This window comes from Saimiri boliviensis, chromosome 12 (genome assembly GCF_048565385.1).
Source record: "Saimiri boliviensis isolate mSaiBol1 chromosome 12, mSaiBol1.pri, whole genome shotgun sequence".
Lineage (NCBI taxonomy): Eukaryota > Metazoa > Chordata > Mammalia > Primates > Cebidae > Saimiri > Saimiri boliviensis.
Genome location: NC_133460.1, coordinates 19583251 through 19604393, shown reverse-complemented (window position 1 = coordinate 19604393; position 21143 = coordinate 19583251). Strand labels below are relative to the sequence as shown.

At 48.2% G+C, this 21143-nt stretch overlaps 1 long non-coding RNA gene across 1 annotated transcript; it reads right to left on the bottom strand.

The window, feature by feature from the left end:
* Positions 1–9463: 9463 nt before the first annotated feature.
* Positions 9464–19529, bottom strand: LOC141580705 (uncharacterized). The gene is made up of 3 exons (XR_012512996.1): positions 19487–19529; positions 11305–11392; positions 9464–9513 (listed from the first exon to the last, which is right to left on the bottom strand). It is a non-coding gene; the product is annotated as an uncharacterized LOC141580705 (long non-coding RNA).
* Between the last annotated feature and the right edge of the window lie 1614 nt (positions 19530–21143).

Sequence of the window (21143 nt, the reverse complement as noted above, 5' to 3'; positions counted from 1 at the left end):
AGGACAGAGCAGAGGAAACTGTCCCTTGCCAGCCAGGGTGGCTGCCACGCAGGAGGACACTGGGACAGGGAAGGAGGCTCTTCTGTCCTGTTGCCGCCCCCCAGTGCCAGGGCCCCTGGCCTGACAGCCTCCATCCTCTGCTCTCCTGGCCCCACTGAGTACAGGTGGTTCTGGAAGTCCTCTCATATCTTTTTACCAAACTCCTTGACTGTTTAATTAACCAGAGCCCATTTCTGCGGCTTGCAAACAAGAACCGGAAGTGATACAGAGCCCTTTCCCGCCCAAATGCCTGAATGGATAATAGGGGTCTGGAAACTTCCAGGCACACAGTAGGTGTTCAATGTCTGCACAGCGAGTGGATAAGAAAACAGTGGTCAGGTGTGGTGACTCATGCCTGTAATCCCAGCACTTCGGGAGGTGGAGGTTGGAAGATCACCTGAGCCCAGGAGTTTGAGACCAGCCTGGCCAACATGGCGACACCCAGTCTCTACAAAAACAAAGACAAAACAAAACAAACAAACAAAAACCTCAAAAATTAGCCAGGCGTGGTGGTGTGTACCTGTGGTCCCAGCTACTCAGGAGGCTGAGGCAGGAGAATCACTCGAACCTGGGAGGCAGAGATTGCAGTGAAACAAGATTGTGCTATTGCCTTCCAACCTGGGCAGCAGAGTGAGACTGTCTCACTCAAAAAAAATGAGTCAAATAAGGCATTTTATTATATCAGTTCAAATGAATCAGGACAGAGATCAGAACTTCTCTGATGTACTGGAATAATCTTCAGTGAAACTGGAGTCTGAGCTTGTGTCCTGTATTTAGTGCTAGGGCTGGGACTTGGCTTTCTTTTCTTTATTTTTTTGACACAGAGTCTCGTTCTGTCACCCAGGCTGGAGTGCAGCAGTGCAATCTCGGCTCACTGCGACCTTCGCCTCCTGGGTTAAAGTGATCCTCCCACCTCAGCCTCCCAAGGAGCTGGGATTGCAGGCAAGCACCACTATGCCCAGCTAATTTTTATATTTGTTATAGAGACAGGGTTTCACCATGTTGGCCAGGCTAGTCTCCAACTCCTGACCTCAGGTGATCCACCAGCCCTCCCAGAGCACTGGGATTACTTTCGTGAGCCACCTTGTCCAGCCTGGGCTGGGATTTTTCTTTAGTGGGAAGGTGTCTTCTGACACAGTGGGTGGCTGAGGCTGGGAGGTGCTCTGTACTCAGCCCCTCTGGCTGGTGCGGTGCCTGGGGGAGCAGTGGCTGACCAGGTGAATCGACTGTGGTCACCTGCTCAGCCCCAGGGGAGGAGGCACAGGAGGGCATCTCCTCGTGCATGGTAATGGTGATGGGGGAGGGTGGAGAGCTGCAAGAGTATCTTTTCAGACCCCACTGCAGATTTGACACTTTCTCTCTTGACTAAAAAAAAAAAAAAAAAAACCCCAAAAATCAAAAAAACAAAAAACCCACATTGGCTCTCGTCTTCTTCATCACCCATAAACTTTGTTCTTCTGAGCCCAAGGGAACCAACCACTTCCCTTGGTTGCTCGCTAGAGGAGGGCACCCGAACAGGGTAGAGCGGTGCCGGGTGAGGGAAGGGCTTGCTCCACCTGAGAGCAGCCTGTGTCCCCAAGGAAGGCAGTTTACCTCCCTCTGCTCTCCGTACAGGGGTAAGGCATGGCTGTATGGGTAGATGCGGGAGATGGTGCTGACCTCTAGGCTTCAGAGAGCCTTATGAAGCAAGACAGTTGCGTGAGAAAGTGCCTTAGTCAACTCTGGCTGCTATAACAAAATATCATAGAATGGGTGGCTTAAACAAGCACATTGATTTCTTGGAGGCTGTAAAATCAAAATCAAGGTGCCAGCATGATTGGGTTCTGGGAAGGGCTCTCTTCCTGGCTTGTAGATGGCTGCCTTCTTGCTGGGTAGTGATATGGTAGGGAGATAGGGATAGAGACAGAGATAGAGATAGAGATAGACAGAGAGCACACACCAGAGAGCTTTGTTTTTGTTTTTTTGAGACAGAGTTTCACTCTTCTTGCCCAGGCTGGAGTGCAGTGGCATGATCTGAGCTCACTGCAACCTCCGCCTCCTGGGTTCAAGTGATTCTCCTGCTTCAGTCTCCTCAGTAGCTGGGATTACAGACCTGCGCCACCATGCCTGGTTAATTTTGTATTTTTAGTAGAGACGGGGTTTCTCTGTGTTGGTCAGGCTGGTCTTGAACTCCCGACCTCAGGGGATCCGCCCGCCTCGGCCTCCCAAAGTGCTGGGATCACAGGCATGAGCTACCGTGCCCGGCCTGTTTTTCTTTTTCCATAAGGGCACCAATCCCATGGTGGGGGCCCTGCTCTCATGACCTCTTCTAAACCTAATAATCTCTTAAGGCCCCACCTCCTAATGCCATCCCATTGGGGATTAGGGCTTCAATATATGAATTTGTGGGGTCATGAACATTCAGTTGATAAAAAAGAAATATCTGGGGATTCAGGGGAAGCCAGAGGGGATGGGTGTGTGCTGGGTGAGCGGGACTGGAGTGGGGCGTGAGAAAGCTGCCTGCCGGAGCTGCTCTCCGTGACTAGAGCTGGTGCAGGTGGTTACCTGGGGATGCAGGCTCTGAGGTGGAGACTGGCATTGGGAAAGGTTTTGGGGATCAGCGTCCAGGGGGAGGAGGCAGCACTGGGCAGAGGGACGGGTTGGGCTGTGTTGCCTTCCAGCAGCTCTGGAGCTGGCCTCGTAGCGTTGCCCTAAACTGGGGAAAGGGGGCTGAGGCTTCACGCTTCACATCAAAGCAGATGCAGACTCTGGCTGAGTCTGCTCACCCGCTTCCTGAAGGGAAGAGGCTGGGAGGGGACTCGGTCTTGCTCTGTCACCAGGCTGGAGTGCAGTGGCGAAATCTCAGCTCACTGCAACCTCCGCCTCCCAGGTTCAAGCGGTTCTCCTGCCTCAGCCTCCTGACTAGCTGGGATTACAGGTGTGCGCCACCAGGCCTGGCTAATTTTTGTATTTTAGTAGAGATGAGGTTTCACCATGTTGGCCAGGATGGTCTCAATCTCTTGACCTCATGATCTACCCGCCTCGGCCTCCCAAAGTGCTGGGATCACAGGCATGAGCTACCGCGCCCGGCCTCCATTCTCCGTTACTCACACTCTCGATCCCTTTGCCCTTGGCCATGCTCCCTGCTGACCTCGGTGGCTCACCCGGGGACTGATCAAGACCTTCATCACTGAGGGTCCTGAGCCCCTGGTCATCATCCCCTTCCTTCTCAGGTTGTGGCTGTTGCACGTGACCGTTTCCCATCAAAAGTGGTCCAGAGGTTGGGCGTGGTGGCTCATGTCTGTAATCCCAGTGCTTTGGGAGGCCGAGGTGGGGAGGATCACTTAAGGTCAGGCATTTGAGACCAGCCTGGGCAACATAGCGAGACCTTGTCTGTTTAAAAAAAAAAAATTAAAAATTAGCTGGGCAGGGTGATGTGCACCTGTGGTGGGCCCAGCTGCTTGGGAAGCTGAGGCGGGAGGATCACGTGAGCCCAGGAGTGGGAGGCTGCGGTGAGCTGTGATGGTGCCACTGAACGCCAGCCTAGGTAATGGAGTGAGACGCTGTCTCTGTTTAAAAAAAAAAAAAAAAAAAAAGATAGTGACTAGAAACTGCCAGGTGAAATCACCAAGGGCTAAACATCTTCCCAGACCCCAGGCAGCCCTTCTTCCTCCTGATGATGGCGTTCACTCCTCCTCCCAGGACAGAGGCTCCTTTCTTTGCCTGCTCATCTTTCCTACCATGAAGCATCCAAAGGAACCAGGTGGCAGCTGCAGCATCGCACTTAATGGGACGTTGTCTATGTCCCTGGTGGAAATGATTTTTCCTCTGGGAGCCAAGACCCCAGCATTCTGCAGAGCCTAGAGTTTCAGTTGAGTGGCAGTGGTCGCCGCCACCAATAAGGGCACTAATCCCATCGGGGTGGGGCCTCAATCTCATGACCTCTTCTAAACCAGTCACCTCTCTAAGGCCTCACCTCCTAATGCCATCTCATTGGGGATTAGGGCTTCAACATATGAATTTAGGGGAACACAACATTCAGTTGACAACAGAAGAAATATTTGCAGGACCCAGGTGGTGCTGAGTGGGCGGGAATGTGCTACACTCCCTGTCCCTACACCCAACCTGTCTCCAAAATGCCCACAGGAGTGAAGAAGAAAATTAAATGATAAAAATAATAGTAATTTGTAGCAGTTGTTATATGATAAGGTAAATCTTGCTGTGTTGTGTGCTGTTTAATATATCTCCTCCCCAGCTCTGCTTGAGACAAAATAAGCAATAACTGTCTCTCAGTAAAGCGTTTAACCTTATCTACCCTCCCCACATTCTTAGCGAAGTTCCCAGGCATCTAAGGGTTCCTGTTCTTTTTGCTGGCCAGCTGCAAGGTCACAGGGCAAAAAAACCTGAAGAATGTGAAATGTGTTTCACAAAATGTTATTTTTCAGATTACACCACAAGTGCATCACAAGACACACCACAGGTTAATTAACCTCTTTGTTCTCAGTTCTGTGAAATTGCTTCCTGCTTTGTCATCCCGTATCACAAAGGTGCAGAAAAGGCACCCATTTTCTTTGTGCTGTGCTCAGTTTTCGAATGCGAATCCACTGAGCCGGGCACCGAGATAAAATCCTTCTGTTTCAGCCATTGGCCTCTCCAGTCTCCCAATATCTGCAACACGAGTGTATATATGACCCAGGTCATGACTTTCCTCCGCCAACTCCACTTTCACATTCTCATTCAGGGGTAAACTTGGAGGCTCCCTCTTTTCCTCTTAGACTGCATTTCCCCAGATTCCCACTTGGGGGAGACCTCTCTCTTTGTCCTGACCTTTGCCTTCGTCTCTGGTCTCTGGTCAGATAACTCATTAAAAAAAACGTCCTGACTGTCTTTGGTGTCCTATGCTTGGGGTTTGGTTATAAATGATTAGATGGGATTGAGTGGAAGAAGTAATGGTACCCTGATCATCTTTTTACTTTTTTTTAGAGACAGAGTCTGTCTCTGTTGCCCAGGCTGGAGTGCAGTGGGTGCAATCATAGCTCACTGCAACCTCAAAGTTTTGGGCTCCAGTGGTCCTCCTACCTCAGCCTCTAGAGTAGTTGGGACTACAGGTGCATGCCACCACGCCCTGCTAATTTTTATATTTTTTTTGCAGAGATAGGATCTCACTAGGTTGCCCAGGCTGGCATCTAACTCTTGATCTCAAGTGATTCTCTTGCTTCAGCCTCCCAAAAGTGCTGGTGCTGGGATTACAGGCGTGAGCCACCATACGTGGCCTCCCCTGACAAATTTTTGAATGCACAATTTCTATACTGCCCAGGGCTCTCCAGAGACACATGGATTCCTGGGCTCTGAGACATGACATGGGACAATTTTTTTTTTTTTTTTTTTTTTTTTGAGATAGAGTCTCACTCTGTTACCCAGGCTGGAGTGCAAGTGGCACAGTCTTGGCTCACTGCAACCTCTGCCCGCCAGGTTCAAGTGATTCTCCTGCTTCAGCCTCCCAAGTAGTTGGGATCATAGGCGCCTGCCACCGCGCCCAGCTAATTTTTGTATTTTTAGTAGAGACAGGTTTCACCATCTTGGCTAGGCTGCTTTTGAACTCCTGACTTCATGATCCACCTGCCTCAGCCTCCCAAAGTGCTCGGATTACAGGCATGAGCCACTGTGCCCAGCCAACATGAGACAAATTCTTAAATGTGTCTGAGAATATCTCTCTTCTGAGGATTAGTAATATTCTTTACAGTGTGTATGAGCATATATTTATTAATTCATTCAATTGTTTATTCATTCTTGGCCCTATTCCAAAAAGAACGAAGCCAAGCCCATTCCTTATTAAAGCACCTCATAGAAAACATTGTAAATAAGCCAATTACAGTGTACTTGTGGGCAAATTTGCTTGGGGTCTGAAAGGTCTAAGTATCAGCTGGTGGCTGTAATCGAAGCACTTTGGGAAGCCTGAGGCAGGTGGACCATTTGAGGTCAGGAGTTCAAGACTGGCCAACATGGTGAAACCCTGTCTCTACTAAAAATACAAAATTAGCTGAGTATGGTGTTGCTCACCTGTAATCCCAGCTACGCAGGAGGCTGAGGCAGGAAAATCACTTGAACCTGGGAGGCAGAGGTTGCAGTGAGCAGAGATCATGCCACTGCACTCCAGCCTGGACAACAAGTGAGACTGTCTCAAAAAGAAAAGAAAAGAAAAAATCAGCTGATGTTATAAATTCACAGTAGTACAGATCACCGTTTGAGTTGCCAACTCTGCATTGTAAACGACTCCAAAATGCAATGGCTTAAAATACAACCACTGATTTGCTCCTGACTGTGTGATCTGCACGGGGCTTATCTGTGCTTCTCAAGGCATCCACCAGGGCTGGAAGATCCAAGATAATCTCTCATGCTGCAGGGCCTTCTCTTCGAGTGAACTTCTCTCCAGCAGGGTGGTGGGGTAGGTGGACTTCTTTCTACCATGATGGCTGGGTTCCAGACAGTGTTCCAACACGCCGATCCTCAGAGCAAATCTGCGGGCATCCTACGTGCAAATGTCCTGTTGACTGAAGCAAATTCCATGGCCAAGCCATGGCAGTGTGGGAGGGGACCACACAAGGGTGCCCATTTGGGGGCTGCCAATGTCATTGTCCACAACAGTCACTTCCATCTTTCTTGCAGTCATGTCATATCAGACAGAGCTGGACTTGAATCCCGCCTCTGCCACACACCAGCTTGTTAGGGGTTGAACTGTAACCCTTCCGCTGTGGCTTGGATATTTACCTCCTCTGAAACTCATGTTGGTGAAACTTAATCCCCAATATGATGGTATGAAGAGGTGGGGCCTTTAAGAGGTGATCAGATCATGAAGGCTGTGTCCTCATGAATGGGTTAATCCACTTATGGATTAATGGGTTAATGGATTAATGGATTATCATGGGAGTGGGACCAGCGGCTTTATAAGAAGAGGGAGAGAGACCTGAACTAGCAAGTGAGCAGCTCCGCCCTCTCACCATGGGATGTCATGCTTGGGGACTCTGCAGAGGTCCCTCTCCAGCAGGAAGGCCTTCACCGCATGCACCCCCTCGACTTATGGGCTCCCACACTCCACAACTGTCAGAAATAAATTCTTTTTCTTTATAAATTACTCAGTTTCGGGTATTATAAGCAATAGAAAATGGACGAAGACACATTCTTTCCAAATGTATATGTTGACCCCTGGTACCTTAGAAAGTGACCTTATATGGAGAGAGGGTCTTTACAGAGGTCATCAAGATGAAGAGAGGTCACAAGGGTGGGCCCTAATCCAATAGGACTGGAAGTTTATATTCCAGGCGTCCAGCCTGGATATTTGGGTTTTATTCCAAGTAAGGGAAAGCCTTGGAGGGTGAGTGGGGTCCTTACAATAAGGGGAAATTTGGACACAGACACAGAGGGAAGATGATATTGAGAGAAACAGAGAGAGATGACAGTCTACAGTCCAAGGAGAGAGGCCTTGAATTCGAGTTTTCTTTACAGCCCTCAGAAAGACCCAACCCCGCCAATACTTTCATTTTGGACATCAGCCTCCAGCAATGTAAGACAATGCATGTCTGTTGTTTAAGCCCCATAGGCTGTGGTACTTTGTTACAGCAGCTCTGGAATGCTAATCCATAGCTATAGGAGGTGAACAAGTCATAGAACTTCCTTGCACCCCAATTTTCTCCTCTGTAACACAGGACTAACAATAATATCTATATGACTTGATACAGCAAGCAACTTACAAGCACTTGTTACTTACCAGGCACTGTTCCAGGCCCTGGGATGCCGGAGAGAGATGATGTTTCTGGTCTCATGGAGCTTACCTTCATGACAGACAGAAAGTAAGCAAGTAAATACAATAATTGAGATACTTTTAGATAGTGATACATGCCAGGAAGCAAATAAAATGGGCTGGATGTGGTGGCTCATGCCTGTAATCCCAGTGCTTTGGGAGGCCGAGGCATGAGGACGGCTTGAGCCCAGGAATTTGAGACCAGCCTGGGCAACATAGTGAGATCCTGTCTCTATTAAAAATTAAAAAAAAATCAGCTAGGTGTGGTGGTGCATGCCTATAGTCCCAGTTACTCAGGAGGCTGAGACAGGAGGATCACTTGAATCCAGGAATCTGAGGCTGCAGTGAACTGTGACTGCACCACTGTCCTCGAGCTTATGTGACAGAGCAAGACCATGTCTAAAATAAAATAAATAAATTAAAAAAATAATGTGATGTGCTAGAAAGTACATCACACGTGTAAAAGGGATGCCTTTGGATAAGGCGATCTGAGCAGGGCTCTGTGAGCAGGGACCTGAGGTATGAGAAGGTGCCGCATGTGGAAGGTGAGTGGGAGGTGTGGTTTGGGCAGCAGACACGGCAGGTGCAAAGGGCCTAGCGTGGGAAGGAGCATTGAGTGTTGGAGGAACAGGTAGAAAGACGCAGTGACTGGAGCATGGTGAAGAAGAGGGAGGGCATTGGGCCATGGGTCGTGGGAGTTGACGCTGGAAAACCTTATAATTGGAGTTTGTTTGTTTGTTTTTTGATGGAGTTTTGCTAGGACAGAGGTGCAGGGATGAGATCTCTGCCCCCTGCAACCTCCACCTCTCAGGTTCAAGCGATTGTCCTACCTCAACCTCCCAAGTAGCTGAGATTACAGGCATGTGCCACTACGTCTGGCTAATTTCACTGTGTTGGTCAGGCTGGTCTCGAACTCCTGACCTAAAATGATCTGCCTGCCTCTGCCTCCCAGAATGCTGGGATTACAGGTGCGAGCCACTGTGGCCGGCCTGGAAGTTTGGATTTTATTCAGAGTGAGGGGAAGGCCTTGGAGGGTGGACAGCAGAGCAGCAGCAAGATCTGATCTTTGGATTAAGAAAGTCGCCCCAGGGACTGGCACGGTGGCTCACGCCTCTAATCTCAACACTTTGGGAGGCCGAGGTGGGCGGGTCATGAGGTCAAAAGACGGAGACCATCCTGATCAGCATGGTGGGACCCCATCTCTGCTAAAAATATGAAAATTACCTAGACATGGTGATGCATGCCTGTAGTCCCAGCTACTCAGGAGGCTGAGGCAGGTGAGTTGCTTGAACCAGGTAGGTGGAGGTTGCAGTCAGCCGAGATCACGCCACTGCACTCCAGCCTGGTGATTCTATCTCAAAAAAAAAAAAAAAAAAAAAAAAGAATCACTCCAGCTGCTGTGTAGAGAATGGTACAGAAGCAGCAGCAAAGCAGACACAGAAGATTAAGCGGGAGGCTATGCAGGTATCAGAAGACTTCCACCCGACCTGAGCTGCTGGCTGACCTTGACTTTCTCTGTCCTTTCACTTTGGTAGGCAGAAGAATGTACCTCCCCTTTCCTGCCTCCAACGATGTCCATGTTGGTTCCCAGATCATGTGAATAAGTCACAGGGCAAAAGGGACTTCGCAGATGCAATGAAGTGAAGGACCTTGAGATGGGGAGATGATCTGGGTGGCCCGATATAATCATGAGCGTCCTTACGAGGGAAAGAGAGAAGGAGACAGGCGAGTCTGGGTTGGAGAAAGGGATGTGAGGATGGAAACCGAGACTTTCTAGCACCTCACATTATTTTATTTTATTTTAGACAGGGTCTTGCTCTGTCATACAGGCTGGAGTGCAGGAGTGCAATCATAGTTGGCTGCAGCCTCAAATTCCTGGATTCAAGTGATCCTCCTGCCTCAGCTTCCTGAATAGCTGGGACTACAGGTGTGCACCACCATGCCTGGCTAATTTTTAAAAGTTTTGACTGCTCACTGGAAGGGAACTTATGGGGTTAAGGACATACTACCTCAAAATATGGCACCTTTTATTGAAGAAAACAGCAGACGCAGGAAGGCCACTCACACCTTCCCTCCTCCTCCCCTCCTGAAGCCGGCCATAAAACCTTCTTTTGAGGGGTGCCCACCCAGAGGAAAGGAATACCTTATTTTTTTTTTTAGACAGGGTCTTGCTGCATTGCCCAGCTGGAGTGCAGTGGTGCGATCATAACTCACTGCAGCCTCAAACTCCTGAGCTCAAGCAATTCTCTTGCCCCAGCCTCCCTAGTAGTAGCTTGGACCACAGGTGTGCACTACAATACCTAAGTTTAAAAAAAAATTTTTTGGGAGAGATGGAGTCTTGCCATGTTGCTCAGGCTGACATCCTTATCCCCAAAGACACAGAGAAGCTAAGAATCTAAACAAACATGACTTGCTAAATTTCCCGCAGTTAGTACCATTCGATCATACCCCTTGTGTCTAATCATACTTCCTCACGATGGTACTCACCAAATTTATCACAAAAACACACAGGTTTCCTATTCACAATAGCAAAGACATTGACTCAAACTAGGTGCCCATCAATGGTGGATTGGATAAAGAAAATGTGGTACAGATCTACCATGGAATACTACATGGCCAAAATAAAAGAATGAAGCCAGCCAGGCATAGTGGCTCACACCTGTAATCCCAGCACTTTGGGATGCTGAAGTGGGCAGATCACGAGGTCAGGAGTTCGAGACCACCTGGCCAACATATGAAACCTCATCTCTATTAAAAATACAAAAATTAGCTGGGCGTGGTGGCATACGCCTGTAGTATCAGCTACTTGGGAAGCTGAGGCAGGAGAATCCCTTGAACTCAGGAGGTGGAGGTTGCATTGAGCTAAGATTGTGCCACTGCACTCTAGCCTGGCAACAGAGTGAGACGCCATCTCAAAAAAGCCAAAAAACCAAATAAACAAAAAAACCCAAAGCCATGTTCTTTGCACCAATGTGGATGGAGCTGGAGGCTATTATCTTAAGCAAACTAATCAGAAACAGAAAACCAAATACTGCATGTTCTTACTTATAAGTGGAAGCTAAGTATTGGGTACACATGACATAAAAAAGGGAACAACAGGCAGGGCGCAGTGGCTCACGCCTGTAATCCAAGCACTTTGGGAGGCTGAGGCGGGCAGATCACTTGAGGTCAGGAGTTTGACTCTAGCCTGGCCACCATAGTGAAACCCCGTCTCTACTAATAATACAAAAAATTAGCTGGGCATGGTGGCACACACCTGTAATCCCAGCTACTCAGGAGGCTGAGGCAGGAGAATTGCTTGAACCTGAACATGGGAGGCAGAGACTGCAGTGAGCTGAGATCGTGCCACTGCACTCCAGCCGGGGTGACAGAACAAGATTCATCGCAAGAAAAGAGAAGGGAACAATAAACACTGAGAAATACAAGGGGGAGGAAGGAGAGGGGAGGCAAGGATTGAAAAACTACAGATCGGGTACTATGCTTACTACCTGGGTGACGGGTTCGATCATAATCGCACCCCAACCTCAGCATCACATAATATGCCTTTGTAGCAAATCCGTGCTTGTATCCTCAAATCTAAAATACAAGTCGAAAAAATAAAAATAAGTTAGAAACTGTTTAAACACACACATGCACGTGCACACACACACACACACACACAAACACACACACACACAGGTTCCTGTTTCCTTGGGTCTGTCAGTCCTTCCTTTCTTCCTGCCTTCCTCCCCTTCCTTCCCTTCCTCCCTCCCTCCCCCACTTTTCTTTCTGATGGAGTCTTGGTCTCTTGCCAGGCTGGCATGCAGTGGCATGATCTTGGCTCACTGCAACCTCCGTCTCCTGGGCTCAACCGATTTTCCTGCCTCAGCCTCCCGAGTAGCTGGGATTACGGGCTTGTGCCACTATACCCAGCTAATTTTTGTATTTTTAGTAGAGACGGAATTTCATCCTGTTGGCCAGGATGGTCTCAATCTCTTGACCTCGTCGCCCCAAAGTGCTGGGATTACAGGAGGTGAGCCACCGCACCTGGCTGGGTTGCTGGGTTTTCATTTCTAAACGTTCCCATGTCACATAAAACTTCTTGAATAAATTGCTATGCTCTTCTCTGATTCATCAGTCTTTTATTATGGGTGCCTCTGCCGTGAACCAAAGACGGATGGGGAAAGAAATCTTTCCTCCTCCATAGGACCATGAACCAAGGAGTGCGGCAGCCATTGGAATCCGGAGAAGACAAGGAAACACGTTCTCCCCTGGAGCTCCCAGAGGGAACCATCCCTACCGACACATGACCTTTCAGCCCAGTATAACCTGTTGCCAGATTTTGACCTCCAGAACTGTACAATAATACTTGTTGCTTTGAGCCATGAAGTCTGGGTTAATTTTTCAAAGTCTTGGCAAGAAATGAATCCAAGCATCTCTTTTAAAGGAGCCTAGACCAGCTGGGAGAACTTGACTTCACCACCGGGCTGGCCTGGCCTTCTCTAATCCTCCGTGATGGGTCAGAATTGTCCACCAAACCCAAGGGAAGCAGCAGAAAAAGAGATGGGCTCAGAGCTTCGCCCTCTGGCTGAAAGTGGAGCGTGCCTGCTGATACCCACACGCGCCTTCACTGCCTGTGCAATAGTGTCCAGCATGGAGTGAAGCATTTATTTTAACAAAACATTTCAGAGAAAAATAGTGTTGGAATCCCTGCTGACTGGGACTGTGTTGAACAGCATAAGTATGTAATTATTTTCTTTTCTTTTTTTTTTTTTTTCATACATGTTGTTGCTCTATCAACCAGGCTAGAGTACAGGGGTCCAATCATAGCTCACTACAGCCTCAGTCTCCCAGGCCCAAGAGATCCTCCTGCCTCAGTTTCCTGAGTAGCTGAGATTCCAGGCACAACCACACCTGGCTTATTGAAAAAAAGGGTGGGAGGGGCCAGGAGTTGTGGCTCACACCTGTAATCTCAGCACTTTGGAAAGCCAAGGTGGGCAGATCACGAGGTCAACAGATCGAGACCATCCTGGCCAACATGGTGACACCCCGTCTCTACTAAAAATACAAAAATTACCTGGGCATGATGGCGCACAACTGTAGTCCCAGCTACTCTGGAGGCTGAGGCAGGAGAATCACTTGAACCCGGAAGGCGGAGGTTGCAGTGAGTTGAGATTGTGCCACTGCACTCCAGCCTGGCAACAGAGGGAGACTCTGTCTCAAACAAAACAAAACAAAACAAAACAAAACAAAACAAAACAAAACAAATGGGGAAGTGCCATGTTGCCCAGGTTGGTCTTGAACTCCCGGACTCAAGTGATCTTCTTGCCTCAGCCTCCCAAAGTCCTGGGATTACATGTGTGAGCCATTGTGCCTGGCCATATATCTATCATTTGACCACAAATACCTGCTTCGTGCTTTCCAATGTGTTACGTAGGAACCTGTATTAATTTTTGGGGCTGCCATAACCAAATACCACAAACTAAGTGGCTTAAAACAGTGGAGATGAGCTGGACGTGGTGGCTCAAGCCTATAATCCTAGCACTTTGGGAGTCCGAGGCCATTGGATCACGAGGTCAAGAGATCGAGACCATTCTGGTCAACATGGCGAAACCCTGTCTCTACTAAAAATACAAAAATTAGCTGGGCATGGTGGCGCGTGCCTGTGCTACTGGGAGGCTGAGGCAGGAGAATTGCTTGAACCCAGGAGGCGGAGGTTGCGGTGAGCCAAGATCGCGCCATTCCACTCCAGCCTGGGTAACAAGAGTGAAACTCCGTCTCAAACAAACAAACAAACAACAACAAAAAACAATGCAGATGTGTTCTCTCAAGTCTGGAGGCCAGAAGTCCACAGTCAAGGTGTCTACAGGGCTGTGGTGTCTTTGAATGCTCTAGGGGAGAACCCCTCTGCCTCTTCCAGCTTCTGAGGGCTCCAGGTTTTCCTTGACTTGTGGCTGCATGGGTCCTCTCTTCGTCTTCTTTTTTTCTCTCCTGCTTCAGCCTCCCAAGTAGCTGGGATTACAGGCACCCATCACCACTCTCGGCTAATTTTTTGTCTGTTTAGTAGAGACGGGGTTTCACCATGTTGGCCAGACTGGTCTCGAACCCCTGACCTCAGGTGATCCACCTGCCTTGGCATCTCAAAGTGCTGGGATTACAGGCATGAGCCACCACCCCTGCCCTTCTTTTTGACTTACATCAGTTACTAGACTTACAGCCTATCCTTACCCAATATTACTTCATCTTATTATTATCATTTTTTTTTGAGACAGGGTCTGGTTCTGTTTCCCATGCTGGAGTGCAGTGGCATGATCACACTCACTGTAGCCTCAACTTTCTGTGCTCAGGCAATCCTCCCAACACAGTCTCTGAGTATCTGGGACTACAGGAACGTGGCACCTGCCCAGTTTGGTTTTGTCGAGATGGGGTCTCACTATGTTGCCCAGGTTGATCTCAACCTCCTGGCCTCAGGCAATCCTCCTGCTTTAGCCTCCTAAATCGCTAGGATTACAGATGTGAGCCATTGTGCCTGACCATGGCATTATCTTACTTAATTCCATCCATGAAGCCCTTATTTCCAAAAAAGGATCACATTGTGAGATTCTGAGTGAACACAAAGTTTGGGGGAAAGATAATTCAATTCACGACGGAGTCCATTGATGAACAATTCCTTTGATCTCATTGCAATTATGTGAGATAGGTAAGGAAGGGATTGTTTTTGTCTTTATTTTACAGTGGAGAAAACTAAGGCTCAGAGAACTTCAGAGGCTTCCAAGCCACTGCACCTTTCACTCATTTATTAAATAAATAAATAAGATATTCCAGCCTGGGCAACATGGCAAAACCCCATCTCTGCCAGAAACTACCAAAATTAGGCTGGCTGATATGATGTGCCTGTAGTCCCAGCTACTCAGGTGGCTGAGGGGGGAGGATGGCTCGAACCAGGGAGGTTGAGTCTGCATGACCCGTGATCGTGCCACTGCACTCCAGCTTGGGCAACAGAGAGAGACCCTGTCTCAAAAAATAAAGTAAAATAAAAATGATCTGAGCCGGATACTGTTGCAGACACAGCAAGGAAGAAGACAAGAATCCCTGCCCTATTGGAACTGGCATTCTAGTGGCGTAAGAGATGACAAGCAAAAGACACATAGTCTAAGATATTAAATCGTGTTGCATCTTAGATGGGGATGGACGCTGTAATAGACAGTGCTGGGAGATGGGGAGTGGCGGTGTCGCCATTGTAAGCAGCGTCTGGAGAGAAGGCACCGCTGAGCAAAGGCTTGGAGGGGTGAAAGATGGAGCCACGCGGATATTTGGGAAGCGTGTTCCGGGTAGGGGAACAACCTATGTAGAGGCCAGTGGTGACTTAGAACCAGGCTTTTGCGCTTTCTGGCATGCCATGCTGCTGCCTCTCTCATCTAGGGCTTGTTCTATTTTGTCAACCTGCAAGGCTCCCAATGTGCCTGAGAAGCTCCCCACTTGGAAGTGGCCTGCAATGAAACACAGTGGCCACAGGGTGGCAGTGTTTCCCGCGGACGGTGGTTCCCACCCCGCTCTGGGGCGCTCAGGGCGTAATTGGTTAATGCAGGTCTGTTTCTCTTTGTCCTTGAAAGGACGGTAACTTAGAGCCCCGAGAAGGAGTCTTCTTTGTGTTTCATGGCTTTTTGAGTCTCTACTTTCTGCCTCCCCGGGATGAGGAATGGTGTGGGAGGAGAGCAGGACTCTCTCCCAGCGGGACTGCTGAGATGATCACAGTTTTAGGGTATGGGGTATGATAAGGAACTTGAGACGCAGAGAGGTGAAGTGAGTGATGTAAAGTCACACAGCTGAGTGGTGCCTCAACTGCACCTTCTAATCCTTGCGTCAGTTCCTGTCCGCTATGGCACTTGATCAGCTTTCACAGATTGGGATGCAAATGGAGACACTGGGGTTGGGATAGAGGATGGGGACGGGAAAGGAGCTGAATGAGCACTGGGTCAGGAGTTCTGCGCATGAGAAGTCGAGTTGGAAAGGTGGTCAGTCCTTGCTGCTGGGATAGACCCTGGGACTCAGTTTTTTTATCTGTAAAATGGAAATAAATGGGCCATGCGCGGTGGCTCACGTCGGTAATCCCAGCACTTTGGGAGACCACGATGGGCAGATTGCCTGAGCTCAGGAGTTCAAGACCAGTATGGCCAACATGGTGAAACCTGTCTCTACCAAAAAATACAAAAATTAGGTGGGCGTGGTGGCATGTGCCTGTAGTCCCAGCTACTTGGTAGGCTGAGATGGGAGGATGGATTGAGCCCAGGAGGTGAAGGTTGCACTGAGCTGTGATCATACCACTGCATTCCAGCCTGGGTGACAGAGTGAGAGACTCTGTCTCCAATAAATAAAAATACATGTGTGTAGATCCCAAGTGTTGGAGGTAAGGCTTTTATTCTGACCTTTCAAGATCTATGTTGATGGAAAAAAAATGACCCAAGCTTTGGGGAATTAGGTATACTTGGTCTCAGAGCCCAATTCATAGTTGTATGATCTTAACCTCTCTGAACCTCAGTTTCTTCCTCTGTAAAATGGATCTAATAATATCATGGACTAAATGAGATAATTCATGTAAAGATCTAGGTCAGTTCTTGGCATATAACAAATATTCACTATATGTTAATACTGTGTTAAGATGGAGAGGGGAGGGTAGCTAAGGTCAGAATGGTGGGGGGTAGGGTCTCAGAAATGTAGAAATGAGGGCAAACACTCATTTCTCAGGGTGACCAAGGGAAGGCTGAGAATCTGGCTTTATTATTGTTATTACTGTTATTTATTTTTTGAGATGGAGTCTCGCTCTGTCACCCAGGCTGGAGTGCAGTGGCGTGATCTCGGCTCACTGCAACCTCCACCTCCTGGGTTCAAGTGTTTCTCCTGCCTCGGCCTCCCCAGTTGCTGGGATTACAAGTGTGTGTCACCATTCCTGGCTAATTTTTTCTATTTTTAGGAGAGACAGGGTTTCACCATGTTGGCCAGGCTGGCCTCAGACTCCTGACCTCAATGATCCTCCCGCCTTGACCTCCCAAAGTGCTGGAATTATGGGCCTGAGCCACCATTCCCAGCCTGGTTTTATTATTTATTTTAGAGATGGAGTCTCCCTGTGTTGGCTAGCGTGGTCTCGAACTCCTTGCCTCAAGCAATTCTCTCAAAGTGCTGGGATTACAGGTTTAAGCCACCACTTCTGGCCAACTCTTGACTTTAAACAGAAGTAAAGATAAACTAATAACCATAGCAGCTACTATTTCTTGAATACATAAGTCATTTCTGTTATTTCTCACAATTGTCTAAGACATGGGAATTTTTATTATGCCGTCATCCCCATTTTACAGCGAGGGTGACTGAGGCTCAGAGAGGTCAGTCACCCAGCTGATGAGTGCCAGAACCCGAACTTGAGCTTTTGTGTACCAAGGGCATTCAGCGCTGCCACTGTGCTATAACATCCTCTAGTTTCCCTGGTAATCACGTTTCCTAATTGGCACTGGTGAAGGCTGTCGGAGATGATGAAATCTACAGGGACTCATTTCATAATGGAGATTTCCTGTCCTCAACTCTCAGCGATAGTTTCCAATTCTTCCAGTTCCCCTGCCTCCAGGGGAGAAATTAGCCAGTCTTTTTTTTTTTTTTTTTTTTTTTTCCTTTGGAGAGAGGGTCTCCCTCTGTGACCCAGGCTAGAGTGCAGTGATGTGATCTCAGCTCACTGCAACCTCCGCCTCCTGGTTCAAGTGATTCTCCTGCCTCAGCCTCCTGAGTAGCTGGAATTGCAGGCATGAACCACCACAGGATGGCTAATTTTTGTATTTTTAGTAGAGATGGGGTTTCATCATATTGGTTGGGCTGGTCTTGAACTTCTGACCTCAGATGATCTGCCCGCCTCAGCCTTCCAAAGTGCTGGGATTACAAGTGTGAGCCACCGCACCCAGCCCTTTTTTTTTTTTTAAAGTCTTTTAAAATTGTTTTTACTTTTTATGATGGCAGTTTCCACAATCCTACATAGTGTGTGTGAATTCAGCATGACCCAGATTTAGCAGTTATCAACTTTTGCCATCTCATTTCTTCTATCCCCACAGCCTAAATTCAAAAATTTTTTAAAGAGGGATTTCTCAAAATTTAACTTAAGTACTTTTAAAAGTCAAAATCGACCCCACTCCTCCCTCCACAATTAGTTTTTTTTTTTTCTGGAAATATTCAAAGTAAAATTTTAGGCATTATATCATTTTATGTCCCGGAAAATTTTTTTTTTTTCTTTTTGAGATGGGGTCTTGCTCTGTCACCTAGGCTGGCATGTGGTGGCGTGATCACGGCTCACTGCAGACTTGACCTCCTGGGCCCAAGTGATCCTCGCACTCAGCCTCTCGAGTGGCTGGGACTATAAGCACCTGCCGCCATGCCCAGCTACTTTTTTTTTTTTTTTTTTTTTTGTAGAGACAGGGTCTCACTGTTACTCAGGCTGGTCTCAAATTCCTAGGCTCAGGCAATTCTCCTGACCTCCCAAAGTGCTGGTATTATAAGCATGAGCCACCACACCCAGCCTATGGCAGGGATTTATAAAAGTTGTTCTACACACTCACACTGTGTTGGGCATACTTATACCAATAGAAAAAAGTCTTCCATTGCAAGTGAGAGAAGACTCAAATAATAGGAGCTTAAACAATCAAGGCACTTAGGCACCTGGTCAGAGGTTGGCGCAGAGATTCAGTGATTGCAAGGCACTAGGGTGGTATCTCTGTGAAGGCTTTGTTTTTACCTCATGTTCGTAAGATGGCTGCCAAAGCGCCAAGCTTCAGATCATTACACAACAGTGTCCAAAAGAGAAACGGTGGGAAAAAGGAGCAATAACAAACCTCTTCCCCAAGTGATTCTTATCAGCATGCAATCTGGGGGATGCTTGGCCTTATAGCAGGGACTCGTAAGTGTTCATCAGAATCGCGGGGGGAGCCAGGTGTTGGCGGCTCCCTCCTGCAATCCCAGCACTTTGGGAGGCCCCAGTAGTGGGGACTGCTTGGGCCGAGGAATTTGAGACCAGCCTGGGCAACACTGGGAGATCCTGTCTCTACCAAAAAAAAAAAAAAAAAATTTTAGCTGGCCATGGTGGTTGGAGCCTGCAGTTACTCAGGAGGCTGAAGTAAAAGGGTCACCTGAGCCCACGAGGTCGAGGCTGCAGTGACCTGTGATCTCACCCCTGCATTCCAACCTGGGTGACAGGCCAGACCCTGTCTCAACAACAACAACAACAACAAAAGATGCCCCTGGAGGGCTTTATAAATCAGTGGCAAGTGTCACCTTCAGAGTCTCTGAATCAGCAGGCTGAGGAAGGACAGACAAGAGATTTTGCATTTCTAACACGTTTCCAGTGAGCCTGATGCTGATTGTGGGTCCCTGGGCCACTCTCTGAGAACCACTGGCTGGTAGCAGCGGGTCTTAGCCCTGGCTGCACCTTAGAATCATCTGGGGAACTTTAAAAAAAATTCCTGATGTGTCAGCCGCACAAGGGCCCCAGCACATCAGAATTTCTGCAGTTAGGATTCAGGCAGGCATTAAAAGAACAAACCCCAAACCTAAACCTCTTCCCCAACGTCCCCAACTCCCCTTCCCCACCTCCCCGTGATCCCAATGTGTAGGCAGGGCTGAGAACCACTACCTGAAAGCCTCAAACCCTGAGGTAGTTACCAAATGCAGTCTTCAGCTCCTCCTGAATCCGAATGGCTGGGGCTTCAGATCCTTGTATTTTCAACAAGCATTTCCGGTGCTGAAATCTGAGAACCACTCTCCAGCCACGTGGTAGCCGCCATCCCATAAACCCCAATGCACTGGGGGAAATTACGTGAAAGCAATCCAAGCCATCTAATAATACAATTAATAACAGCAGCTGCTATGCGCTGAGCCTGGCTGCAAGCGGGAACGTTTAGTTATCACATCTTCTAGCTCCCCGTATGAACATGAAAGAAAGGTGGAAGTTATTAGCCCCATTTGACAGACGGGAGAACTGAGGCCCAGAAACATGAAATGACCTGCCTGAGATCACTCCGTCAGTCAGTGGCAGAGCCAGGATTCAACTGAGTCTCCCAAGCTTTGAAGCCCGTGTCTTTCATGTCAGGCATGCTGCCTTTTGCTCAGGGTCTTCTTTGGGAAAGATGGGGTGAAAACTGGGGAGACTTGCAGGAGAAGTACAAATAATTTGATATCAATGAAGACGTAGCCTGGGTGACCAGGCCATGGTGGTTGTCAAATCTACAATGAGCCAGATTCATGAGGGCGACTCATCTTGCCTCTGCCTTCTGGAACTGGCTCATTGGTATTAATGGATGAATGAGTCTCACTTGGGCAGTTGTAATCAGCACACTGACTACTGAGATGTTCTCAGCCTGAGTCGCTCCAAAATGCCATAGAGCATTGCTTAATACACGGCTCATCCCTTACATTGTTCTGGGTCCCAGGCTCAGGAGTGAGCTGACCCCAGGCTCAGGGTGGTCAGCAGAAATGAAGGACTATTGGCATTTTCAAACCATCAGCTTAGTTTGAGCACTTAATGTTTGTTTCCCTGTCTGGCCTGGTATTGATTGCAGAAGCTTAATTAGTGGGGACCGAATTAAGGCAGGCATTTAGGAAGTGAGGTGAAGTTCGGGTTCACGTCCACACGAGCTGCTCAGAACTCAGTAATCGGGGCCTTGGATCGGACAATCTTGAGGTCAAATCCCTGTTCCGCCCCTTTTGGGGGAGAAATGACAAATGACCTCATCTCTCTGAGTCTGTTTCCTCCCCTGTAAAATGTGGATACTTACGGTGCCGGTTTCATTAGGTCATCGTAATGGTGAAATAAAATAACAGGCAAAACTCCTCCGCACCATCCCTTGCACCACGCCAAGCACTTAATAAATGCTAGCTCTTATTAGTATTTACCTACATATTTATTTATTTATGAGAGGAATGCAGTCCAAAAATATACACAACACTCACTGGGAAGAGAAATCATAAAAATAGGCTTAGGAGATCGATGGGGATATAAAAGATGGTAGTTCCTGGAGTCTGAGTGTGAGCTTTATTGGAGTTCAGAGCGGTCAGCGTTTCTGCATCAGAGGTGAGCTGATTCATTCTGAGAGCCTGAGCAGTCAAGAGAGTGTTTGAGGCTCTCGCTGGCACCCTGAGGCTCTGTTAGCAATTTAGGGTGGCACTTTCCATCCCAGGACCCTTCTTTCTAGTTTGCAGTTCAGGTTGGTAATCTGAAGATTGGATGTATCCGTGGTTAGCTGGCATGGTGAGGAGGCCAAGAGAGGCACTGGAAGGAAGAAATTCTGATAAGCCATGTGCTGTCCTCACCAAGAGCCAC